Raw genomic sequence first — 27,723 nt, 5'->3', positions numbered from 1 at the left:
TATATCACAGTCATGGGTCATCTGTAATATTGTCATCGTTAAATAATAACAATTATATATTTATTTTCACATTTTTCGGCGATGCTGTGGTCACAAGCTGAACAGCAATGCTGTTCGCTCATGCTGCGTGCGCCGGCCTTGGTTGCTCCAACAGTACTGTGCCTCTCACACCTGAGAATATTGCCCATGATTTTTTTTTTAAATGGCATCTGTTTACAAGAGCCCTGAGGAAGCTACTGTGAACCCCGTGTAGCCGCGGGCCATTTGAATCAGGCCTGGCACCCTATGGCATATATATACGCCATGCGCACCATGGGACATGTTACTCAGGGCATATATATACGCCATGCGCAGTTTAAGGGTTAAAGTACCAGATTTTCGAAAAGCTGATTTTAATAGCCTAAGAAATTTTTTGAGTCAAATAGATTGGAAACTCTTGGGTATGGGGTGTGGGCCGGTCTTAGAGCGAGGCATGAACCCAGTGATAGGTGACGTAAAAGAGGATTTCGATGTGGATTTAATATATAACTTATTTAAGAATATTCTAAACAAAGCACAGGAACGTAGTATACCATACAAATTGAATAGGTCGAATACTAATGACCCAAAGTGGATAACAAATAATTTAAAGAACCTTATAGGTAAAAAGAGAGCTTGGTACAAAAGGATTAAGGATGGGGAAGTCAGGTTAGAACAGGAATTCATACAACTGGTTAGAAATGTTAAAAAAGAGATTAGGAAAGCAAAAAGAAACTATGAAGTTCGCATAGCAGAGCAAGCAAAGTCAAATCCTAAAGGGTTTTTTCAGTTATATCGAACTAAGACTAGGGAAAGGATAGGTTCATTAAAATCTGAGACAGGTCAAATAACGGATAATGACAAGGAGATGAGTAGTATTTTTAACAAATATTTTATATCTGTATTTACTAAAGAAGAACTTAACAATATGCCTTCAGCCGAACAAGTCTATGTGGGTGGGGATGAGGACAGGTTGACTAGTTTAGCAGTTACCAGGGAGGATGTAATTAAACAATTAGAAAAACTAAAACCAAACAAATCCCCAGGGCCGGATGAAGTGTTTGCCAGGGTGCTTAAAGAATGCAAAGAGGAGCTTTCCGAGCCACTGTCTACCATATATAATAATTCAATGGAGTCAGGCAGAGTGCCAAAGTCATGGAAGGTAGCTAATGTGGTACCAATTTTTAAGAAAGGAGATAGATCACTTGCGTCAAACTATCGGCCAATTAGCCTAACGTCTATTGTGGGAAAGTTACTTGAATCAATAATTGCAAATACAATTCGTCTCCATCTTGAAAAACATAAATTAATAAATGAGTCGCAACATGGTTTTACAAATGGCCGTTCATGTTTAACAAATTTGCTAACTTTTTATTCCAGCATAGTTGAGGCAGTTGATAGTGGTAAGGATTGTGATGTTGTGTACCTTGACTTTAGCAAAGCTTTTGATACAGTGCCACATGAAAGACTAATTAAAAAAATAGAAGCTCATGGTATTGGGGGTGCTATATTAACCTGGATTAGGGCATGGCTATTCCAAAGGAAACAGAGAGTTAGTATAAATGGGGTTAAGTCAGAGTGGGATAATGTTGTTAGTGGAGTACCTCAGGGCTCTGTCCTGGGACCTCTGTTGTTTATAATATATATAAATGATTTAGATTCAGGTTTGAGTAGCAACATTTGCAAATTTGCCGATGATACGAAAATCGGTAGGGAAATTAATTCGGAGGAGGACTCACTATCACTTCAAGTTGATCTAGATAGGGTTTTGAAATGGTCAAAGGATTGGCAAATGCAGTTTAATGCTGATAAATGTAAAGTTCTGAGGCTAGGTAATGATGATAGAGTTACAAGATACGAGCTAGATGGTGTTGAGATTGCGAAAGGGATCTGGGAGTTATGATTAGTAAGAATTTAAAACAAAAGGATCAATGCATGAATGTTCGTAATAAGGCGAATAGGACACTGGGATTTATTAATCGCAGCGTTAGTAACAAGACACCTGGTGTGGTTCTTAAGCTATATCTTGCTCTGGTTAGGCCCCATTTAGATTATGCAGTTCAGTTTTGGTCGCCGTATTATAGAATGGATATAAATTCACTTGAACGTATCCAACATAGGATGACTAAGTTAATTCCCCAAATTAGAAATCTTTCATATGAAGAAAGATTAACAAAGCTTAAGTTGCATTCACTGGAAAGGCGAAGAGTTAGGGGTGACATGATAGAGGTTTACAAGTGGATGAATGGACATAACAGGGGGGATATTTATAGGGTATTAAAAATATCAACACAAGACAGAACACGAAACAATGGGTATAAATTGGATAAGTTTAGATTTAGGAAAGACTTGGGTAAATACTAGTTCAGTAACAGGGTTGTTGATTTGTGGAACCAATTGCCGCATAACGTGGTGGAGGTGGTGTCCCTCAATTGTTTCAAGCGTGGGTTGGACAAGTATATGAGTGAGATTGGGTGGTTATAGAATAGGAGCTGTTTCGTATGGGCCAATAGGCCTTCTGCAGTTACCTTTGTTCTTATGTTCTTATGGTCTTAAGATTCCTAGATGGACGAAATAATGCTGTGGTGCTGTGGCTAGCACTGTGAACATCGTGAACAGCATTGAATCACTGATATTTGAACATTGTACCCAGTCATTATCCCACTCAGGCTCTTCTATAATACTATCACGGCTAAATAATACAGGTTATATATATATTTTGACATTATTTGGCGATGCTGTGGTCACACGCTGAACAGCAGAGCTGTGCGCTCATGCTGCGAGCGCCAGCCTTGGTTACTCACTCACTACTGAGGCTCTGACACCCGGCAATGTGGACCATGATTTTTTTTAAAGATGGTGTCTGTTTACAAGAGCCCTGAGGAAGCTGATGTGAACCCCATGTATCCGCGGGAGTTTTTAATGGAACGTGAAAAATAAAAACACCTGGAGGCACGTTGCGCACCTGAAGCCTGGGCCTGCAGGCGCGTTGCGCAGTTAAAGGGTTAAGGAGAAAAACTGATGACGATAATAGGCATCATCGGAGAGCGAGAGTGTTAAGCAATATAGAGATGTATCCAAAATACTTTTTCTCCTATACAAAATCTAGAACAAAAACTACATCGCAATAAAAACTAAAAAAAAAATTCTCGATTGTGTCTCGAGAATGAACCAGACTGTACTACCAGGATCCTAAAGAATATGAATGTGAATTATAAATGCAATGCCACCATCCAACCATTTATCAGATGTTACCTTAACCCCACTCAACTTTGAAGTAGCCATAGACAGCATGCCCATGCACTCTGCACCAGGTCAAGAATTCTATATTCACCAAAAAATGGAAAACAATAACTATCACAGGCCCTAACCCTCAAACCGCTAGGGGTCCAAATGGAATTAACACCCACACGCGCAAAAAAAAAAAAATCAAAAATTTTTTTCTTTTTAATCTCGTTATTTGTGTGCCCTGAGCACGGGAAAAATAATAAAACAAAAATAATTACACTTACTATGGACATAAATGACCCGAGAAGATCGTCGATGACGTCACGCCTTATCTTCGCTGGACCGCTGTGCGCCCGGGGTGACCCAGCAAACACAAATCATCTACACAACGTTCACATATCTCTTCCCATAGGTGTGGGAATGATTTGCATTGAGAATGGTGCAGGAGAGCCTTTGAGAAACTTTTACTCAAAAAATCCAAACACAAAGGTTTAATTATAAATTGTTTTTCTACAATTATTTTCTTCCAAATGTAAAACAAATAGTTTTTACATGTTTAAATATAAAATTTATGGTGTTTTTTTGTAAAATTCATTAATAAATTGTGAATGATATATATTGGCTGAGTGAAACCTTTAAAATCCATTTAGTTATAATATGAACAGAAAAAAGTAGTTTTCCAAATTTTCTAAAAATCGCTCTTTTTAACACAATTTGACTCCTTATGCATTCCACTAAACACTAATATCATGTTTAAATATATAATTTATGTATTATTCCCTAAGATAATTTATATAAATTTTAAAAGTTGCTGGAAAGTGGTGAGAACGAATCTGAAAACGTTTTGTTGTCTTATATTGGCGTGTTCTTATTAACTAGAGTGAGTAAGAGTGAGCGAGAGTGGGTAAGAGTGAGTAAGAGTGAATGAAGGTGAGTGAGAGTGCCAGAGAGTGTGTAAGTGTGAGTAAGAGTGAGTATAAGTAAGAGTGACTGAGAGTGGGTAAGAGTGACAGAGTGAGAGTAAGAGTGACAGAATGAGTAAGAGTGAGAGTAAAGTGATTGAGAGTAAGGGTGAGTATGAGAGTAAGAGTGATTGAGAGTTAGAGTGAGAGTAAGAGTGATTGAGAGTTAGTGAGAGTAAGAGTGATTGAGAGTAAGAGTGATTGAGAGTAAGAGTGATTGAGAGTAAGAGTGATTGAGAGTAAGAGTGATTGGGAGTAAGAGTGATTGAGAGTAAGAAGTGATTGGGAGTAAGAGTGATTGGGAGTAGGAGTTAGAGTGAGAGTAGGAGTAAGAATGAGAATAAGAGTGATTGAGAGTAAGAGTGAGTAAGAGTAAGAATGAGAGTAAGAGTGATTGAGAGTAAGAGTGATTGAGAGTAAGAGTGATTGAGAGTAAGAGTGATTGGGAGTAAGAGTGATTGGGAGTAAGAGTAAGAGTGAGAGTAAGAATGAGAATAAGAGTGATTGGGAGTAGGAGTTAGAGTGAGAGTAGGAGTAAGAATGAGAATAAGAGTGATTGAGAGTAAGAGTGAGTAAGAGTAAGAATGAGAGTAAGAGTGATTGAGAGTAAGAGTGATTGAGAGTAAGAGTGATTGAGAGTAAGAGTGATTGGGAGTAAGAGTGATTGGGAGTAAGAGTAAGAGTGAGAGTAAGAATGAGAATAAGAGTGATTGAGAGTAAGAGTGATTGGGAGTAAGAGTAAGAATGAGAGTAGGAGTGATTGAGAGTAGGAGTGATTGGGAGTAGAAGTGATTGGGAGTAAGAGTGATTGAGAGTAAGAGTAATTGAGAGTAAGAGTATGAGAGTAAGAGTGAGAGAGTGAGTATGAATGGGTAAGGGTGACTGAGAGTGAGTAAGAATGACAGAGTAAGAGTGACAGAGAGTAAGAGTGACAGAGAGTAAGAGTGACAGAGAGTAAGAGTGACAGAGTAAGAGTGACAGAGTAAGAGTGACAGAGTAAGAGTGACAGAGAGTAAGAGTGACAGAGAGTAAGAGTGACAGAGAGTAAGAGTGACAGAGAGTAAGAGTGACAGAGAGTAAGAGTGACAGAGTAAGAGTGACAGAGTAAGAGTGACAGAGAGTAAGAGTGACAGAGTAAGAGTGACAGAGAGTAAGAGTGACAGAGAGTAAGAGTGACAGAGTAAGAGTGACAGAGAGTAAGAGTGACAGAGAGTAAGAGTGACAGAGAGTAAGAGTGACAGAGAGTAAGAGTGACAGAGTAAGAGTGACAGAGAGTAAGAATGACAGAGAGTAAGAGTGACAGAGAGTAAGAGTGACAGAGAGTAAGAGTGACAGAGAGTAAGAGTGACAGAGTAAGAGTGACAGAGTAAGAGTGACAGAGTAAGAGTGACAGAGAGTAAGAGTGACAGAGAGTAAGAGTGACAGAGAGTAAGAGTGACAGAGTAAGAGTGACAGAGAGTAAGAGTGACAGAGAGTAAGAGTGACAGAGTAAGAGTGACAGAGTGTAAGAGTGACAGAGTAAGAGTGACAGAGAGTAAGAGTGACAGAGAGTAAGAGTGACAGAGTAAGAGTGACAGAGAGTAAGAGTGACAGAGAGTAAGAGTGACAGAGTAAGAGTGACAGAGAGTAAGAGTGACAGAGAGTAAGAGTGACAGAGAGTAAGAGTGACAGAGAGTAAGAGTGACAGAGTAAGAGTGACAGAGAGTAGGAGTGACAGAGTGTAAGAGTGACAGTAAGAGTGACAGAGAGTAAGAGTGACAGAGAGTAAGAGTGACAGAGTAAGAGTGACAGAGTAAGAGAGTGAGAGTGATTATGAGAGAGTTAAGAGTGTGAGGTGTGTGAGTGTAGCAGGCCAGGGAGGCAGGATGTGTGGTCACAGGCGAGGCCTAGGCCTCGTGATCTCTAATGTTGGTTTTTATATATATGTGGGATTTTTTGTCCTGTTTCAAATTATAATTATTTAGCAGGAATGTAATAAGATATTGCACAGTACTAATGTGACAATAATATATGCATTATTTCCTTGATAATCAAACTTGTTGTTCAAAGATAATATACAATCTTTGAAGGAAACATTTTGAGAGCGCAAGCTGGCAACACTGTTCTGGTGGGTGAGAGAGACATATGGTTAGTTGTACTCAGACCTACAGTGGAGAAGGGTGTGTCCCAGCTGGCCGCCACCAGCCGCCACCCGCCGCCACCCGCCGCCCACCACCAGCCACCACCCGCCACCACCCGCCACCACCCACCACCAGCCGCCACCCACCACCAGCCGCCACCCACCACCAGCCGCCACCCGCCACCCACCACCACCCGCCGCCACCCGCCGCCACCCACCACCAGCCGCCACCTGCCACCACCCACCACCAGCCGCCACCCGCCGCCACCCGCCGCCCACCACCAGCCGCCACCCGCCACCACCCGCCACCACCCACCACCAGCCGCCACCCGCCGCCACCCGCCACCCACCACCACCCGCCGCCACCCACCACCAGCCGCCACCTGCCACCACCCACCACCAGCCGCCACCCGCCGCCACCCGCCACCACCCACCACTAGCCGCCACCCGCCACCACCCACCACCAGCCGCCACCCGCCACCAGCCACCGCCACCCACTACCGCCACTCACCACCCGCCACCAGCCGCCACCCGCCACCACCCACCACCAGCCGCCACCCGCCACCCACCACCAGCCGCCACCCGCCGCCACCCACCACCCGCCGCCACCCGCCACCAGCCGCCACCCGCCGCCACCCACCACCAGCCGCCACCCGCCACCACCCACCACCAGCCGCCACCCGCCAAACACACACCGAAAATACGACGTTGGTACAACGTTCGAACAAGTTTTAACACCTCCTAACCAGTTATAACAACTAATATAACTAGTTGTAACAACGTTTTAATGCGTCATAAACACGTTAAGCCAAGATGTAACAACTTTATTACAAGTTGTAACAAGCGGAAAATAGAGACAGTTTCGGTTTGTGTTTCCAGGGCACCCACCACCAGCCGCCACCCGCCACCACCCACCACCAGCCGCCACCCGCCACCACCCACCACCAGCCGCCACCCGCCACCACCCACCACCAGCCGCCACCCGCCACCACCCACCACCAGCCGCCACCCGCCACCACCCACCACCAGCCGCCACCCGCCACCCGCCACCACCCACCACCGCCACCCGCCACCCGCCACCACCCACCACCAGCCGCCACCACCCACCACCAGCCGCCACCCGCCACCAGCCACCGCCACCCGCCACCGCCACCCACCACCACCCGCCACCAGCCACCGCCACCCACCACCGCCACTCACCACCCGCCGCCACCACCCACCACCAGCCGCCACCCGCCACCCACCACCGCCACCCGCCGCCACCACCCACCACCACCACCCACCACCACCAGCCGCCGCCGCCACCACCACCCACCACCACCGCCGCCGCCACCACCCATCACCGCCGCCGCCACCACCACCCACCACCACCGCCGCCGCCACCACCCATCACCGCCGCCGCCGCCACCACCCACCACAGCCGCCGCCGACACCACCGCCACCACCCACCACAGCCGGCACCACCACCCACCACCACCACCACCACCCACCACCGCCGCCACCACCAGCCGCCACAAGCCGCCACCGCCCGCCACCGCCCGCCACCAGCCGCCATCACCACCACCACCACCACCAGCCGCCATCACCGCCACCAGCTGCCACCACCACCAGCCGCCACCACCACCACCACCAGCCGCCATCACCGCCACCAGCTGCCACCACCACCAGCCGCCATCACCGCCACCAGCTGCCACCACCACCAGCCGCCACCACCAGCCGCCACCACCGCCACCACCACCTGCCACCAGCCGCCACCACCGCCCGCTATCAGCAGTCACCGCCCGTTGCCACAGTCGCCACCGCAAGCCGCCACCGCCAGCCGCCACCAGCCCCCCCCACCGCCGATCGTCACCACCCACCACAGCCGCCGCCGCCCGCCACCGCCCGCCACCCGCCACCGCCCGCCACCGCCCGCCACCACCCGCCACCACCCGCCACCACCCACCACAGCCGCCACCACCCACCACCACCCGCCGCCACCACCCACCACCACCCGCCGCCACCCACCACCCGCCGCCGCCGCCACCACCACCCACCACCACCGCCGCCACCACCCACCACCACCAGCCGCCGCCGCCACCACCACCACCCACCACCACCGCCGCCACCACCGCCGCCACCACCAGCCGCCGCCGCCGCCACCACCACCCACCACCACCGCCGCCACCACCCACCACCACCGCCGCCACCACCCACCACCGCCAGCCGCCACCACTCATCACAGACCCCGCCACCGCCCGCCAGACACAGCCGCCAGTGTCCGCCACCGCCGCCACTGTCCGCCACCGCCGCTACTGTCCGCCACCGCCGCCATTGTCCGCCACCGCCGTCACTGTCCGCCACCGCCGCCACTGTCCGCCACCGCCACCACTGTCCGCCCGCCGCCACCACTGTCCGCCCGCCGCCACCACTGTCCGCCCGCCGCCTCCACTGTCCGCCCGCCGCCTCCACTGTCCGCCCGCCGCCTCCACTGTCCGCCCGCCGCCTCCACTGTCCGCCCGCCGCCTCCACTGTCCGCCCGCCGCCGCCACTGTCCGCCCGCCGCCGCCACTGTCCGCCCGCCGCCGCCACTGTCCGCCCGCCGCCGCCACTGTCCGCCCGCCGCCTCCACTGTCCGCCCGCCGCCTCCACTGTCCGCCCGCCGCCTCCACTGTCCGCCCGCCGCCTCCACTGTCCGCCCGCCGCCTCCACTGTCCGCCCGCCGCCTCCACTGTCCGCCCGCCGCCTCCACTGTCCGCCCGCCGCCGCCACTGTTCGCCCGCCGCCGCCACTGTCCGCCCGCCGCCGCCACTGTCCGCCCGCCGCCACTGTCCACCACCGCCGCCACTATCCGCCACAGCCGCCACTGTCCGCCCGCCGCCACTATCCGCCACTGTCCGCCCGCCGCCACTGTCCGCCCGCCGCCACTATCCGCCACCGCCGCCACTGTCCGCCCGACGCCACTGTCCGCCCGCCGCCACTGTCCGCCCGCCGCCACTATCCGCCACCGCCGCCACTGTCCGCCCGCCGCCACTGTCCGCCCGCCGCCACTATCCGCCACCGCCGCCACTGTCCGCCCGCCGCCACTGTCCGCCCGCCGCCACTGTCCGCCCGCCACCACTGTCCGCCACCGCCGCCACCGCCGCCACTGTCCGCCACCGCCGCCACTGTCCGCCCACCGCCACTGTCCGCCACCGCCGCTACTGTCCGCCCGCCGCCACTGTCCGCCCGCCGCCGCCACTGTCCGCCCGCCGCCACTGTCCGCCCGCTGCCACTATCCGCCACCGCCGCCATTGTCCGCCACAGCCGCCACTCTCTGCCGTACAGCCTCCCCTCTCTCCGTTAGTAAATAATTATAATTGTTAGTAAATAATAAAAGAAATATAAATTATTAGATTTTTTTACCCTTAAATTGGTTTTAATATTTAAATTGAAAATAATAATATAATATAAAATATAATAAAAATAATATAATATAAAATATAATTTAATTTCAAGAAATTTAACTTTAAACACAAAGATGTAAAAAGGGTTCAGATTATTGGCTCAAACCTTTCATAAGAGATTCATATTGGTATATGAATGGATTATGAATGACTCATGTTAGGAGTGTAAAGTTGCCACAACATCTCAAATTAGTGTTAGATTAGTGTCTTGGTTATAAGTTTTGGAAACCTATTTAAGTCCACACACAATATCGTATCTGATACGATAAAACAAACGTTTCCAATACTTTCAAATACTTTCCAGATATGTTGTGGCAACCTAAAATTGTTTGCTGGGGAGTCAGGCGCAACGGAGGAGGAGCGCAAGTTGCCGCGAATTTATTTTCGTGTTATTATTTACAGTATGGTGTATTTTTCCCCTCCCCGCTCAACTCGTTCTTGCCGTGTGGGGGCTTAGTGGGCGGCTGCCGGAGTGTGATGCTCCTTGGGACAGTCCTCTGTCCTTCTCTAGCTTTGTGCTCCTGCTGCCGTCCTCTCCAATTCTGCTGGGCACCTTTTCCTTTTCCTTCTGTTTCGTTTTTCTCCCCCCTCTTCTCCTATCTGCTTGCCATTTCCTGCCGACCTTTTGCTTGTTCTGGTTCTTCCCTTGGACTTCTTCTATTTTGACGCCCGGGTGCTTGAGGAGGCATACTCTTGCACCCGTAGAACTGTAGTACCCGACGTCGAGAGCGAGGGGAACCTTTTATTGTCAATCCCCCTTTCGTCACTGAACCCGATCTCGACGGACTGTCGGTTTCTTAAGGTGGCGTTTGTGGGGCGTATACTCACGACGCACCCCTAGGAGGCCCCGGCAAGATCGGCGATAGCTTCTTGTTGGGTGTCCTGCCTCTAATTGTGGCTCCATGTTGGGTGTGGGGGCACATTCGTGAATGAATTTTCTTTTTCGTAATGATGATGACCCCTGTTTCGGCTGTTTCTGCTTTACCTTCTCAGGCTCGTGGGGTGGGCGACCAAGCCCCCGAGTTGGTCCGTGTTGGAAGACCGGGCTCTGTAGCCTCCACTGCATTGGGCCCCGACCTTGTTCCTCCTTTGGCCTCTCTGACTCCTTCCCCTGCCTCCCCTCCCTCCTCTGTGGTTGGGTCGAGCCCCAAGCCCCCAGTGGTGACTACCTCGTCCCCTGGTGCGGCTCCTTCTCTAGTTGTAACTACTGCGCCTTTTAACCCCTCTCTCTCTGGGGGTTTTCACCGCCATCCTCGTCACGGCCGCCCTCGCTCGATTTCTTCCAGTTCTGCTACCTATCAAGCCTTGTATGGTCCCGCTTCGTGGGCCAAATATTTTGATCTCCTCCCTCTTGATTCTGCGCCTCCTGACGATTTCTCCCTCCATTGACATCTCGTTGATTCCGTGGATGCCTCCATTACTTTCAACCCCACTCATCTCGGTACACGTGTCGTTGCTGCTCCTTCTCAGGATGCTGCTTCCCGCTTGGCTGCCTTATCCTGCCTTGGCGAGACCCCTGTTCGGGTCTTGAAGAACGCTCAGTTGAATGCCAGTGTTGGCACTATTCTGCTCCCGCCCCATGTTGCGACTGGTGTTCGGGACCTGCGCGACTGCCACGACGATATTCGACATATCCTTGCTGCCCAGGGCCATTCTATTCTCCAGGTGGACACGTTTACTCGTCCCCCTCGTGGTAGTCTCCGTCAACCCCTCTGGGTTGTGAAGATTACCTTTGATGGTAGGACCCTTCCATCCTCTGTCATTCTTGCTGGTGCTAGGTGCTCTGTCCAGGAGTATATTCCTTCTCCTCGACTTTGTAACAAGTGCTGGAGGTTTGGGCATGGTGCCCTCCGCTGCTCTGGGACTGTCTCTCTCTGTCCTTTGTGTGGTGGCGAAGGTCACTCTAAGTCGGAGTGCACTTCTCCCCAGGCTCGTTGCCTCAACTGCGGTGAGGCCCATCCTACCTTCTCCCGTGCGTGTGTCCATTACAAGCTTTAGGCAGCCGTCCTCAACTTGAAGCACCGGAAGCGTTTATCTTTTCCTGAGGCGAGACGCCAGGTTCGCCGGCTCCCGCCTTATGCTAATATCTCTTATGCTCGCGTGTTGCGCTCTTCCTCTCCTCGTCCTTCCCGCCTTCCTCAGACTCACAACCGTTTCCGGGCCTTGGACCCTGATACGCCCACTGCCCCCTCCTCTGTTCCTTTGGGTTCTCTCCCGAAGGATCCACCTCCTGGTCCTCTGTCTGGGGTTCCCCTTCTTTCTACCCGGTCTGTCGTGTCTCCTGTGTCTTCTTCCTCGTCTCCCTCCGTTCCTCCTTCCCATCCTTCCCCTCCGTCTCTTGACAGTCCCCGCCGCCTGTCGGTGCGGGCTGATGTCCATCGCTCTCCAAACGGCCGTCATGTGTGCTCTCGTTCGGCTTCTCCTGCTGAGACCCTAGAATCCATTGCTCAGTACGTGGTTGCTGGGACACCTGTCTCTTTAAGTCAGAAGCGTAAGCCTGGCTCCTCTCCTTCCTCCTCCCCGGCGGGTAAGAAGGTTTCGCTTTCTTCCTCGGCCCCTACTTCTGCCTGTCTCGCTCCTTCCCCTCCCATTTCGGTGGTTGCGCCCCCTGTTCCTGCTATGGAGGTTTCTTTAGCCCTTGCTTCCCTCTCGGTTGCTGCCCTTGCTGAGGTTCGCTCCCCTCTTTCTACCCCCCCTCTTCCTGCTGCTGTCCTTGACTGCTCCTCTCCGTTGTCTCCTCCTCTTCCTCCTCCTCTTCCTCCTCCTCCTCCTCCTCTTCCTCCTCCTCCTCCTCCTCCTCCTCCGGACCCCGCCCGCCCACCTCTGATCTGTTCTCCCGTTTCCTTCCCTCCGTCTTTGCTCAGTTTACCCATGCCCCCTAACCCTGACTTTGCTGACCCTGATATTCTTTAACGTGCTCTGTTGCTCTTTCGCCTTTGTTTCTTCCTTTTTCTCTGTTTTTGTCCTTTCTCTTCTCGTCATTGTCCATTCTTCAATGGAACGTTCGAGGTTATTACGCCAATTTCCTCGAACTCCAACCTCTGATTTCGCGGTTTTCGCCCCTTTGTGTCTGTCTCCAGGAGCCGATGCTTGATGCTCGTCCTGGTCGTTTTCGTGGCTATTCCTTTCTCTCCCCCCCCCCAGCCGTTGCTGGGGCTTCTAATTCTTAAGCTCTCTTGATTCGTGCTGATGTTCCCTTTGTTCCTTTACTTTTTCCTTCACCTCTCCATTGTTCTGCTGCTCGTATCTTTGTGGGGAAATGGTACACAGTTTGTTCCATTTATCTCCCCCCGAGTGTCCCGCTTTCTCTTCCTGATTTGAAACACCTCCTTGACTCCTTGCCGGAGCCTGTGCTCCTGCTGGGTGACTTCAATTGTCGTCATTCTCTTTGGGGTGACGTTCTGACGAATACCCGGGGTCGCCTTCTTGAGCCGTTTCTCCTCTCTTCTTCCCTGTCTCTTCTGAATTCTGGTGAGCCCACTCATTTGGACTCTCGAACTCGCACCCTTTCTTGTCTTGATCTTTCTCTCTGCTCTTCTTCTCTTTACTTAGATTTCACGTAGCAGGTTCTTGATGACCTCCATGGAAGTGATCATTTCCCCATCCTTGTTTCCTTTTTATCTTTTCGCCCTTCGCTCTCTTTCCCTAGGTGGCAGTTTGCTAAGGCGGACTGGACCCTATTTACCCTCAGTGCTACTCTCTCTGACCTCTCCCTTCTGCCTCTCTCTCGCGCTCTCCTCCTTTTTCATGACACTGTCTTCAATGCTGCCCTCTGCTCTATCCCTCGCTCTTCCTCTCGGGGTCCACGGAAGTGCGTTCCCTGGTGGAATGCGGACTGTGCTCGGGCTGTCCGCTGTAAGCGTGCAGCCTGGAAGAGGCACCGCCGTAGGCAGACGACCGATTCTTTTCTTTTCTTTCGGAAAGCAAGTGCGGTGGCCCGTAGGGCCATCCGTACGGCTAAACGTGAATGTTGGGCATCTTATGTCTCGACAATTACGTCCAAAACTCCTCTGGCCCAGATCTGGAAGCGTATCCGCAAGATAGCGGGTAAGTTCGTTCCCGATGTTTCACCGGTCCTTCACCTCCATGATACTCTTGTGGCGGACCCGTTGCAGGTCGCTTCCGTACTGGGTTCCCACTTCTCTTCTGTTAGCTCTGGTCTTCATCTTCCCCAATCTTTTCTTCTTCGTAAACCTGTCCTTGAGTCTCGTCCTTTAGATTTCTGCACTCATCTTCAGCTTCCCTATAATGATCCCTTCTCTCTCTCTGAACTTCGTTCTGCCCTGGCCCTCTGCGGTTCTACGGCGGTGGGCTCCGATGGTATTCATTATGAGATGCTTCACCATCTCCCTCCGTGCACGTCTCAGTATTTACTGAGTCTGTATAATCGGATCTGGGAGTCGTCGTCAGTCCCTGAGGACTGGCTCGATGCCATTGTCCTCCCTGTTCGCAAACTGGGGTCTCTGGGTACTTCCCCTAAGAACTTTCGCCCTATTGCTCTCACAAGTTGTGTCTGCAAACTCTTTGAACGTATGGTTAACGTTCGTCTGATGTGGTTCCTGGAACACCATCACCTCCTCTCCCCTTCTCAATTTGGTTTCCGCAAGTGCCGCAGCATAACAGATGTCCTGGTGAACTTGGAGGTCTATATTCGTACTGCTTTTGCTGTGAAGACCTCCGTTGTTGCCATCCTTTTTGACCTGGAAAAGGCTTACGACACCACTTGGCGATATCATATTCTATCTCAACTTCATTCTTTTGGCCTTCGTGGTCATCTCCCTCTCTTTCTCCGCAGCTTCCTCTCCCGTCGTTCCTTTCGGGTGCGCCTTGGTACCGCTCTCTCTGCCTCTTTTCAGCAATACGAAGGTGTGCCCCAGGGTAGTGTTCTGAGCACTACTCTTTTTCTGGTTGCCCTCAATGGTCTTCTTTCCTCTCTTCCTTCTGGTGTCTTCTCCGCTCTCTATGTCGATGATCTTACCCTTTGCTGTCAGGGTGATGATTCGCCTCTCCTTCAGCGCCGGCTTCAACTTGCAATTGATGCTGTGTCGTCTTGGGCCACCGATCATGGCTTCAAGTTCTCTACTTCTAAGACTTGTCCCATGACTTTTACGCGGAAACGGGTTGTTCTTCGTCCCTCTTTGTCACTTTATGGTCATCCCCTTGAATACAAAGATTCCGCGAAGCTTTTGGGGTTATTCCTTGACACTTGTTTGTCTTGGTCTCCCCATATCTCTTACCTCCGTGTTGAGTGCTCTAAGGCCCTTACCCTCCTTCGGGTCTTGTCCCATACCTCCTGGGGGCAGATAGGCGCACTCTCCTTGCTTTACATTCCTCTCTTGTCCTGTCTAAGCTCGATTATGGTTGCCCTGCTTACTTGTCTGCTTCTCCTTCTACTCTTCGCCGTCTTGATGCTTTGCACCATACTGGGTTGCGCCTCAGTTCTGGTGCCTTTCGTTCGACTCCCGTCCTTAGCTTCTATGTTAACACTGGCTTCCTGTCTCTCCAGGACCGCCGTGATCGCTACTGTCTTCGCTATCTTGCGCGGTCCTTACAACATCCTTCCTCTCACCTCTGTCGTGCTTTAACTTTTACCCCTCCTGCGGTTCCTGTTCCTCTTCACCACCTCCCTCTTTCTGTCCGGTTATCGCCTCCAGGATTTTCTTTCCGTTCGTATTTCTAATGTTTCTCCTCGTGTTGTTCCTTCTTTGCCCCCATGGAGAGTCCCTCTTCCGCGGTTTTGTACTTCCTTGACCCGTATCACTAAAGCTTTTACCCCTCCTACGGTTCTAAAACGCCTTTATCTTGAGCACTTTTCTTCTCACTCCCGCTCCGTTTCTGTCTTCACCGATGGGTCAATGTCGGCTGACGGTGTTGGCTATTCTGTTGTTTTTCCTGATCGCACTTATATGTGTCGCTTACCTCCGGAGACTAGCATCTTTACAGCGGAACTTTATGCTATTCTCTATGCTCTTCGTCTCCTGCTTTTTCGTTGTCAGTCTTCCTTTGTAGTTGTTGTTGACTCTCGTAGTGCCCTCATGGCTCTCGGGTCCTTTAATCTGGTTCATCCAGTAGTTGTCGAGATCCAGCATTGGCTGTTTCTTGTTCACAGTAAATTTAAGTCGGTTGAGTTTTGTTGGGTTTCCAGCCATATTGGTGTGTAATTACCTAAGTGTAATTACCTAAGTGTAGTTACAGGATGAGAGCTACGCTCGTGGTGTCCCGTCTTCCCAGCACTCTTTGTCATATAACGCTTTGAAACTACTGATGGTCTTGGCCTCCACCACCTTCTCCCTTAACTTGTTCCAACCGTCTACCACTCTATTTGTGAAGGTGAATTTTCTTACATTTCTTCGGCATCTGTGTTTAGCTAGTTTAAATCTATGACCTCTTGTTCTTGAAGTTCCAGGTCTCAGGAAATCTTTCCTGTCGATTTTATCAATTCCTGTTACTATTTTGTACGTAGTGATCATATCACCTCTTTTTCTTCTGTCTTCTAGTTTTGGCATAATTAATGCTTCTAACCTCTCCTCGTAGCTCTTGTCCTTCAGTTCTGGGAGCCAATTAGTGGCATGTCGTTGCACCTTTTCCAGTTTGTTGATGTGCTTCTTAAGATATGGGCACCATACAACCGCTGCATATTCCAGATTTGGTCTAATAAAAGTCGTGAACAATTTCTTTAGTAATTACCTAAGTGTAGTTACAGGATGAGAGCTACGCTCGTGGTGTCCCGTCTTCCCAGCACTCTTTGTCATATAACGCTTTGAAACTACTGATGGTCTTGGCCTCCACCACCTTCTCACTTAACTTGTTCCAACCGTCTACCACTCTATTTGCGAAGGTGAATTTTCTTATATTTCTTCGGCATCTGTGTTTAGCTAGTTTAAATCTATGACCTCTTGTTCTTGAAGTGCCAAGTCTCAGGAAATCTTCCCTGTCGATTTTATCAATTCCTGTTACTATTTTGTATGTAGTGATCATATCACCTCTTTTTCTTCTGTCTTCTAGTTTTGGCATGTTTAATGCTTCTAACCTCTCCTCGTAGCTCTTACCCTTCAGTTCTGGGAGCCACTTAGTAGCATGTCTTTGCACTTTTTCCAGTTTGTTGATGTGCTTCTTAAGATATGGGCACCACACAACAGCTGCATATTCTAGCTTTGGCCTAACAAAAGTCATGAACAATTTCTTTAGTATATCGCCATCCATGTATTTAAATGCAATTCTGAAGTTAGAAAGCATAGCATAGGCTCCTTGCACAATATTCTTTATGTGGTCCTCAGGTGATAGTTTTCTATCTAGAACCACCCCTAGATCTCTTTCTTTATCAGAATTCTTTAAAGATTTCTCACATAATATATAGGTTGTGTGGGGTCTATGTTCTCCTATTCCACATTCCATAACATGACATTTATTAGCATTAAATTCCATTTGCCAAGTGGTGCTCCATCTACTTATTTTGTCCAGGTCTTCTTGAAGGGCATGACAATCCTCTAAATTTCTTATCCTTCCTATTATCTTAGCATCATCAGCAAACATGTTCATATAATTCTGTATACCAACTGGTAGATCATTTATGTACACAATAAACATCACTGCTGCAAGAACTGAACCCTGTGGTACTCCACTTGTGACATTTCTCCAGTCCGATACATTGCCTCTGATTACTGCCCTCATTTTTCTATCAGTCAGAAAATTTTTCATCCATGATAGAAGCTTACCTGTCACCCCTCCAATATTTTCCAGTTTCCAGAACAACCTCTTATGTGGAACTCTGTCGAATGCCTTTTTTAGGTCCAGATATATGCAGTCAACCCAACCATCTCTTTCCTGTAATATCTCTGTGGCTCGATCATAGAAACTGAGTAAATACGATACACAGGATCTTCCAGATCGAAAACCATACTGTCTGTCTGATATTATAGCATTTTCCTCCAAGTGTTCTATCCATTTAGTTTTAATGTTTTTTTCCAATATTTTGACTATTACACTTGTCAATGATACAGGTCTATAATTAAGGGGGTCTTCCTTGTTTCCACTTTTGTAGATTGGAATTATGTTAGCCTTTTTCCACACATCAGCTACAGCTCCTGTACACAGGGATGCCTGAAAAATCAGTTGAAGTGAAAGGCTGAGCTCAGGTGCACATTCTCTCAGAACCCATGGTGAAACTCCATCTGGATCAACTGCTTTGTTCTTACTTAGCTCCTTGAGCATTTTTTCCACTTCGTCTCTAGACACATCTATGTGCTCTATGTTGTTCTCTGGAATTCTTATTGTATCTGGTTCCCTAAAGATTTCATTTTGTACAAACACACTATGGAACTTTTCGTTTAGTGTTTCACACATTTCCTTTTCATCTTCCGTGAATCTATTTCCCATTTTCAACCTCTGAATATTATCCTTTACCTGCAATTTGTTTTTTATGAATTTATAGAATAGACCTGGTTCTGTTTTACATTTGTCTGCAATCCCTTTTTCAAAATTTCTTTCTGCCTCTCTCCTCACTGCCGTGTAGTTGTTTCTCGCATCTTTGTATCGCTGATATGTTTGGGGGTTCGGCCTCTTCCTGTATTGATTCCATTTTTGTGTCTTGGTCTCTAGCCCTCTCGCAATTTCTATTGAACCAATCCTGTTTCCTAGTTCTGCATCTCTGTTTTGGTATAAATTTTGTTGTGCCTTTATCATATATTTCACAAAACTTGACGTACATCTCATTCACTTCCTTGCCTAGCATCAAGTCTGTCCAATTATACTCACTAAAAAAATTTCTAAGGTCACCATAATGTCCTCTCCTGAAGTCTGGTTTTTCAACTGCTTCAACCTCCTTATTTTCTTCCAGCTTATAACGCATTGCATACTTTATTCCCAAAAAGACATGGTCACTTTTACAGGTCCAAAAATCTTCTGTTTTAGCTTCATATGCTTCCCAGTCTATGGATTTCAAGTTGAAGTCACCGACTATCAACAGTCGTGATCTATCGTTATCCGCTCTCGCTATAATCTCTCTCATTATTGTTATAAGACCTTCACGTTTACTATCTAGCTCCTCCTTTGACCATGTGCTGCTTGGCGGTGGACTATATGCATTTATTATCATTAGTTTATCATCCTCATGGTAGATCTCTAGTGCTATTATGTCAACTTCTTGTGGATTGGCAGTCATTATTTCGTTCACCTTTAGGTGTTCTTTTACCAGCACAGCAACGCCACCGCCTTTCCTAATTTTTCTGTCCCGTCTCCAAATTGAGTACCCCCTTGGGAATATGACCTCATTTAAAATTACATCTTCAAGTTTTGTCTCCGTGAGTGCAACAATGTCTGGTGTCTGCAGCTGTATTACATCACTTAACTCCAGTATCTTCGATCTCACTCCATCTATGTTGGTGTATGCAATCTTCAGGAACTTGTTCCCCCTCTCCTTATTCTTCACTCACCCTCTCTCTATTGATTTTGTTGGTTTGCCTTTATGTACCACTTTACTGGTTTGCCTACCCCTATCACTTTGTAGAAAAAAGAATTTATTTCTTCTTCATTCCTGCTCTCATTTAAATGTTTTGCCTCGGCGAGGTTCAGTTTCAGCTTCTCTCTATCTTCTTTTGAAAGATCTTGTCTTAACAACCACCCTATCCCATCCTCATCACTTTGCAATTTTCTAGCATTCCTTAGTACTTCTTCCATCTGTTTGGCACCATTTAGGGTGATCCTCAAAGGTCGATCTTTCCCTTTTACGTACCTGCCTATTCTCCTGTAATCGCACACATTCTCTATGGTTGTAAGACCTTCCACGAGGCCAACAATTTTATCTACTACTTTAGCTTCTTCTACAGCTCTTTCTGACCTAGATGTTATCGCCTTTTCTTTGCAGCCAAAAATGATCAGGGACTTACTCCGATCACCTGTGTTTTGCACCAACTTCGGGTTAGATGCCAATTCTTTCCTCACTTCTAGCCTAATGTTTGTTTTATCTTGGTTGCTGCAGTGTTTGACTTCCTTTACTGCTTCTTCTATTTTTTCCTTCTCCTTGGCCACTTGTGCATAAGTGAGTTGCATATCTTTCTTGCACTGTTCTATTCCCTGTGTAACTTCCTCCATCTGTGCTGACAAAAGCTGTTTCTCCTGTTAAATTTCCTTGCCTAACCTATTGTAGTCATTTATGTTTAAATTTACTTTAACTTCTTCCAAAGCTATTTTTAAGAGTTTATTTTCTTCTTCCATGGCTTTGCAATTTGTTTCCAATTGATTCTTATCCTTGCGCAAGTCTTTCACTAAACCCTCAAGACATAAAACTTTGCTATTCAAATGGTCATTACTTTCTTTCAATTTACTAATTATTTCTACATGAGAGTTCACTATAGTATCTAAATTTACCAACTTGTTATGTAGACTGCTAATATCAATGCTTTCTTCATTGAATCCCTCAAAATCAAGCTCTGTTTTGTTTTTCCCCTTGCCAGTGGCCATCTTGAATGTTCTTCTCTGCACTGTAAACACTAGGGCAACTTTTTCTCATCCGATTTTTCACTTCCCTTAGCACTTTCCTGTTATCTCACCTATTTTTCAAGAGCACTATACCTTTATGTTCTCTGGGACACCACTCACTACCATCAACCTGTACTACAATACTTAGGATTGTTGAAATATGCTGGAGCTCCTCTGCTGCAAGTGTGGACCCTAGGGGTGTCACCTTTTTTCTGTCTTTAAATCTTGTCTTTAAATGAGCATGCGGATGCTGCCGCCAAGGAAACTGTCCGCTCTTGTCCCATCTCTCGTAAAGGCATTTTGTATTCCGACTTTTACCCGGTTATCCATTCCTCAATCCTTGCCCGTTGGCAGGCTTCTTGGTTGTCTGTTACTGGTAACAAGCTCCGTACTCTTAAATGTTGTGTTTCCTCGTGGCCGTCCTCCTTCCACCGTAACCGGCGGTGGGAAACAGCTCTGGCGAGATTGCGTATTGGCCATACTCGCTTAACCCATGGTCACTTGATGGAGCGCCGCCCTGCTCCTTATTGTCCTAGTTGCATTGTCCCTCTTACGGTCGTGCATGTCCTTCTTGAATGTCCTGACTTCCAGGACGAGCGTGTGTCTTGCTTTCCGACTGCCCCTCGCGGTCACCTGTCCCTCGATAGAATTCTTGGTGACTCGGATACTTTTGATATCGTTCGCCTTATGCGTTTTTGTTCTCGTATTGGCATCCTTGGTGATATTTAGTGCCCTCTGATTATTTTGCGCATTTGATGGTGCTACATAGCCTTCCCGGTTTGGTGCCTTCTTTTGATAATTACTTACTTACTTATGGCGTATTTTACACCCATTTTTTTCACTGGTGTGTTTCAATATGTTCTCACAAGATGATTTATAAACATAAAACTGTTGTCAATGTATATTGTATCCACATATTAGTGTCACAAGTATTTGCACAAAAATGTCTTATTTCACAATAAAATATACTATTTCTTATGATTTATTTCCACTATATACACTCAGCTATTCTGTATTTACATGTTTTGGCACCAGTCTTGGACATTTAGAAGTCATCAAGACTGTGATATTCGTTGAAACATTGGACATGGCACAGAGGGACCTGACACGCTGTGCACCAAGTCATCACCATTTTTCTTTTCTGTTCCCTCTTGGTTGTTGACCAGCATACTACACACACACGCTGGCCTACTGCACGCTTTCCAGTTGGTGGTAAAAACCTGAGATTGTGTGTCAAAAAAGCATCCCTGTAGAGTCTGGGTGTTGGAGCATGATGCAATACCGGGTTCAGAATGGGCCTCTGTACACCAGGAATTACTTTGTCAAACTTCTTTAGTAATTGTGTTTCTACAGTAAAATTGAATGCACGGAAATTACGTTTACCACCTGTTTTGACAAGATACATATTGTAACTGTTCAGCATTGTTACGTCAACGAGTCCCCCTCCCCGCTCAGCTCGTTGTCGCCGTGTGGGGGCTTCGTGGGCGGCTGCTGGAGTGTGATGCTCCTTAGGACAGTCCTCTGTCCTTTTCTAGCCTTGTGCTCCTGCTGCCGTCCTCTCCAATTCTGCTGGGCACCTTTTCCTTTTCCTTCTGTTTCGTTTTTCTCCCCCCTCTTCTCCTATCTGCTTGCCGTTTCCTGCCGACCTTTTGCTCGTTCTGGTTCTTCCATGGACTTCTTCTATTTTGACGCCCGGGTGCTTGAGGAGGCATACTCATGCACCCGTAGAACTGCAGTACCCGACGTCGAGAGCGAGGGGAACCTTTTATTGTCAATCCCCACTTCGTCACTGAACCCGATCTCGACGGACTGTCGGTTTCTTAAGGTGGCGTTTGTGGGGCGTATACTCACGACGCACCCCTAGGAGGCCCCGACAAGATCGGCGATAGCTTCTTGTTGGGTGTCCTGCCTCTAATTGTGGCTCCATGGTGGGTGTGGGGGCACATTCGTGAGTGAATTCTTAATTTCGTCAAGATGATAACCCCTGTTTCGGCTGCTTCTGGCTTACCTTTTCAGGCTCGTGGGGTGGGCGACCAAGCCCCCGAGTCGGTCCGTATTGGAAGACCGGGCTCTGTAGCCTCCGCTGCATTGGGCCCCGACCTTGCTCCTCCTTTGGCCTCTCTGACTCCTTCCCCTGGCTCCCCTCCCTCCTCTGTGGTTGGGTCGAGCCCCAAGCCCCCAGTGGTGACTACCTCGTCCCCTGGCGCGGCTCCTTCTCTAGTTGTAACTACTGCGCCTTTTAACCCCTCTCTCTCTGGGGGTTCTCACCGCCGTCCTCGTCACGGCCGCCCTCGCTCGATTCCTTCCAGTTCTGCTACCTATCAAGCCTTGTTTGGTCCCGCTTCATGGGCCAAATATTTTGATCTCCTCCCTCTTGATTCTGCGCCTCCTGACGATTTCTCCCTTCTTCGACATCTCATTGATTCCGTGGATGCCTCCATTACTTTCAACCCCACTCGTCTCGGTACACGTGTCGTTGCTGCTCCTTCTCAGGATGCTGCTTCCCGCTTGGCTGCCTTATCCTGCCTTGGCGAGACCCCCGTTCGGGTCTCGAAGAACGCTCAATTGAATGCCAGTGTTGGCACTATTTTGCTCCCGCCCCATGTTGCAACTGGTGTTCGGGACCTGCGCGACTGCCACGACGATATTCGCCATATCCTCGCTGCCCAGGACCATTCTATTCTCCAGGTGGACACGTTTACTCGTCCCCCTCGTGGTAGTCGCCGTCAACCCCTCCGGGTTGTGAAGATTACCTTTGATGGTAGGACCCTTCCACCCTCTGTCATTCTTGCTGGTGCCAGGTGCTCTGTCCAGGAGTACATTCCTTCTCCTCGGCTCTGCAACAAGTGCTGGAGGTTTGGGCATGGTGCCCTCCGCTGCTCCGGGACTGTCTCTCTCTGTCCTTTGTGTGGTGGCGAAGGTCACTCTAAGTCGGAGTGCACTTCTCCCCAGGCTCGTTGCCTCAACTGCGGTGAGGCCCATCCTACCTTCTCCCGTGCGTGTGTCCATTACAAGCTTGAGGCAGCCGTCCTCAACCTGAAGCACCGGGAGCGTTTATCTTTTCCTGAGGCGAGGCGCCAGGTTCGCCGGCTCCCGCCTTATGCTAATATCTCTTATGCTCGCGTGTTGCGCTCTTCCTCTCCTCGTCCTTCCCGCCTTCCTCAGACTCACAACCGTTTCCGGGCCTTGGACCCTGATGCGCCCACTGCCCCCTCCTCTGTTCCTTTGGGTTCTCTCCCGAAGGATCCTCCTCCTGGTCCTCTGTCTGGGGTTCCCCTTCCTTCTACCCGGTCTGTCGTGTCTTCTGTGTCTTCTTCCTCGTCCCCCTCCGATCCTCCTTCCCATCCTCTTCCTCCATCTATTGGCTCTCCCCACCGCCTGTCGGTGCGGGCGGATGTCCATCGCTCTCCTAACGGCCGTCGTGTGTGCTCTCGTTCGGCTTCTCCTGTTGAGACACTGGAATCCGTTGCCCGGTACGTAGTTGCTGGGACACCGATCTCTTTAAGTCAGAAGCGTAAGCCTGGCTCCTCTCCTTCCTCTTCCCCGGCGGGTAAGAAGGCTTCGCTTTCTTCCTCAGCTCCTCCTTCTGGCTCTGTTGCTCCTTCCCCTCCCGTTTCAGTGCTTGCGCCCCCTGTTCCTGCTATGGAGGTTTCTTTGTCCCCTGCTTCCCTTTCGGTTGCTGCTCTTGCTGGGGTGCGCTCCCCTCTTTCTACTCCCCCTCCTCCTGCTGCTGTCCTTGACGGCTCCTCTCCGTTGTCTCCTCCTCTTCCTCCTCCTCCTCCAGACCCTGCCCGCCCGCCTCTGCTCTGTTCTCCCGTTTCCTTCCCTCCGTCTTTGCTCAGTTTACCCATGCCCCCTAACCCTGACTTTGCTGACCCTGATATTCTTTAACGTGCTCTGTTGCTCTTTCGCCTTTGTTTCTTCCTTGTTCTCTGTTTTTGTCCTTTCTCTTCTCGTCGTTGTCCATTCTTCAATGGAACGTTCGAGGTTATTACGCCAATTTCCTCGAACTCCAACTTCTGATTTCGCGGTTTTCGCCCCTTTGTGTCTGTCTCCAGGAGCCAATGCTTGGTGCTCGTCCTGGTCGTTTTCGTGGCTATTCCTTTCTCTCCTCCCCCCCCAGCCATTGCTGGGGCTTCTAATTCTTCTGCTCTTTTGATTCGGGCTGATGTTCCCTTTGTTCCTTTACTTTTTCCTTCGCCTCTCCATTGTTCTGCTGCTCGTATCTTTGTGGGGAAATGGTACACGGTTTGTTCCTTTTATCTCCCCCCGAGTGTCCCGCTCTCTCTTCCTGATTTGAAACACCTCCTGGACTCCTTGCCGGAGCCTGTGCTCCTGCTGGGTGACTTCAATTGTCGTCATTCTCTTTGGGGTGACGTTCTGACGAATACCCGGGGTCGCCTCCTTGAGCCGTTTCTCCTCTCTTCTTCCCTGTCTCTTCTGAATTCTGGTGAGCCCACTCATTTGGACTCTCGGACTCGCACCCTTTCTTGTCTTGATCTTTCTCTCTGCTCTTCTTCTCTTTACTTAGATTTCACGTGGCAGGTTCTTGATGACCTCCATGGAAGTGATCATTTCCCCATCCTTGTTTCCTTTTTCTCTTTTCGCCCTTCCCTCTCTTTCCCTAGGTGGCAGTTTGCTAAGGCAGACTGGACCCTATTTACCCTCAGTGCTGCTCTCCCTGACTTCTCCCTTCTGCCTCTCTCTCGCGCTCTCCTCCTTTTTCATGACACTGTCTTCAACGCTGCCCTCCGCTCTATTCCTCGCTCTTCCTCTCGGGGTCCACGGAAGTGCGTTCCCTGGTGGAATGCGGACTGTGCTCGGGCTGTCCGCTGTAAGCGTGCAGCCTGGAAGAGGCACCGCCGTAGGCAGACGACCGATTCTTTTCTTTTCTTTCGGAAAGCGAGTGCGGTGGCCCGTAGGGCCATCCGTACGGCTAAACGTGAATGTTGGGCATCTTATGTCTCAACAATTACGTCCGAGACCCCTCTGGCCCAGATCTGGAAGCGTATCCGCAAGATAGCGGGTAAGTTCGTTCCCGATGTTTCACCGGTCCTTCACCTCCATGATACTCTTGTGGCGGACCCGTTGCAGGTCGCTTCCGAACTGGGTTCCCATTTTTCTTCTGTTAGCTCTGGTCTTCATATTCCCCAATCTTTCCTTCTTCGTAAACCTGTCCTTGAGTCTCGTCCTTTAGATTTCTGCACTCATCTTCAGCTTCCCTATAATGATCCCTTCTCTCTCTCTGAACTTCGTTCTGCCCTGGCCCTCTGCGGTTCTACGGCGGCGGGCTCCGATGGTATTCATTATGAGATGCTTCGCCATCTCCCTCCGAGCACGTCTCAGTATTTACTGAGTCTGTATAATCGGATCTGGGAGTCGTCGTCAGTCCCTGAGGACTGGCTCGATGCCGTTGTCCTCCCTGTTCGCAAACCGGGGTCTCTGGGTACTTCCCCTAAGGACTTTCGCCCTATTGCTCTCACAAGTTGTGTCTGCAAACTCTTTGAACGTATGGTTAACGTTCGTCTGATGTGGTTCCTGGAACGCCATCACCTCCTCTCCCCTTCTCAATTTGGTTTCCACAAGTGCCGCAGCATGACAGATGTCCTGGTGAACTTGGAGGTCTATATTCGTACTGCTTTTGCTGCGAAGACCTCCATTGTTGCCGTCCTTTTTGACCTAGAAAAGGCTTACGACACCACTTGGCGTTATCATATCCTATCTCAACTTCATTCTTTTGGCCTTCGTGGTCATCTCCCTCGCTTTCTCCGCAGCTTCCTCTCTCGTCGTTCCTTTCGGGTGCGCCTTGGTACCGCTCTCTCTCCCTCTTTTCAGCAATACGAAGGTGTGCCCCAGGGTAGTGTTCTGAGCACTACTCTTTTTCTTGTTGCCCTCAATGGTCTTCTTTCCTCTCTTCCTTCTGGTGTCTTCTCCGCTCTCTATGTCGATGATCTTACCCTTTGTTGTCAGGGTGATGATTCGCCTCTCCTTCAACGCCGGCTTCAACTTGCAATTGATGCCGTGTCGTCTTGGGCCACAGGTCATGGCTTCAAGTTCTCTACTTCTAAGACTTGTGCCATGACTTTTACGCGGAAACGGGTTGTTCTTCGTCCCTCTTTGTCACTTTATGGTCATCCCCTTGAATACAAAGATTCCGCGAAGCTTTTGGGGTTATTCCTTGACACTCGTTTGTCTTGGTCTCCCCATATCTCTTACCTCCGTGTTGAGTGCTCTAAGGCCCTTACCCTCCTTCGGGTCTTGTCCCATACTTCTTGGGGGGCAGATAGGCGCACTCTCCTTGCTTTACATTCCTCTCTCGTCCTGTCTAAGCTCGATTATGGTTGCCCTGCTTACTCGTCTGCTTCTCCTTCTACTCTTCGCCGTCTTGATGCTTTGCACCATACTGAGTTGCGCCTCAGTTCTGGTGCCTTTCGTTCGACTCCCATCCTTAGCTTGTATGTTGACACTGGCTTCCTGTCTCTCCAGGACCGCCGTGATCGCTACTGTCTTCGCTATCTTGCGCGGTTCTTGCAACATCCTCCTCTCGCCTCTGTCGTGCTTTAACTTTTACCCCTCCTGCGGTTCCTGTTCCTCTTCACCACCTCCCTCTTTCTGTCCGGTTATCTCGCCTACAGGATTCTCTCTCCGTTCGTATTTCTGATGTTTCTCCTCGTGTTGTTCCTTCTTTGCCCCCATGGAGGGTCCCTCTTCCGCGGTTTTGTACTTCCTTGACCCGTATCACTAAAGCTTTTACCCCTCCTACGGTTCTAAAACGCCTTTTCCTCGAGCACTTTTCTTCTCACTCCCGCTCCGTTTCTGTCTTCACCGATGGGTCTAAGTCAGCGGACGGTGTTGGCTACTCTGTTGTTTTTCCTGATCGCACTTATATGTGTCGCTTGCCTCCGGAGACTAGCATCTTTACAGCAGAACTTTCTGCTATTCTCTATGCTCTTCGTCTCCTGCTTTCTCGTTGTCAGTCTTCCTTTGTGGTTGTTGTTGACTCTCGTAGTGCCCTCATGGCTCTCGGGTCCTTTAATCCGGTTCATCCAGTAGTTGTCGAGATCCAGCATTGGCTGTTTCTCGTTCACAGTAAATTTAAGTCAGTTGAGTTTTGTTGGGTTCCCAGCCATATTGGTGTGTCTTTAAATGAGCGTGCGGATGCTGCCGCTAAGGAAGCTGTCCGCTCTTGTCCCATCTCTCGTAAAGGCATTCCGTATTCCGACTTTTACCCGGTTATCCATTCCTCAGTCCTTACCCGTTGGCAGGCTTCTTGGTTGTCTGTTACTGGTAACAAGCTACGTACTCTTAAATGTTGTGTTTCCTCGTGGCCGTCCTCCTTCCACCGTAACCGGCGGTGGGAAACAGCTCTGGCGAGGTTGCGTATTGGCCATACTCGCTTAACCCATGGTCACTTGATGGAGCGCCGCCCTGCTCCTTATTGTCCTAGTTGCATTGTCCCTCTTACGGTCGTGCATGTCCTTCTTGAATGTCCTGA

The 27,723-nt window shown here is 49.4% G+C and overlaps 1 protein-coding gene across 5 annotated transcripts in view; it reads left to right on the top strand.

Moving 5' to 3' along the window:
- LOC123759295 (UDP-GalNAc:beta-1,3-N-acetylgalactosaminyltransferase 2) overlaps positions 1 to 27,723 on the top strand; it is a 339,864-nt gene that overhangs the window by 282,007 nt on the left and 30,134 nt on the right. The window lies entirely within an intron of this gene.

This window comes from Procambarus clarkii, chromosome 32 (assembly GCF_040958095.1).
Source record: "Procambarus clarkii isolate CNS0578487 chromosome 32, FALCON_Pclarkii_2.0, whole genome shotgun sequence".
Taxonomy (NCBI): Eukaryota; Metazoa; Arthropoda; class Malacostraca; order Decapoda; family Cambaridae; genus Procambarus; species Procambarus clarkii.
Note: the sequence above shows the minus strand (reverse complement) of the source record. Positions and strands in the feature narration are given on the sequence as shown.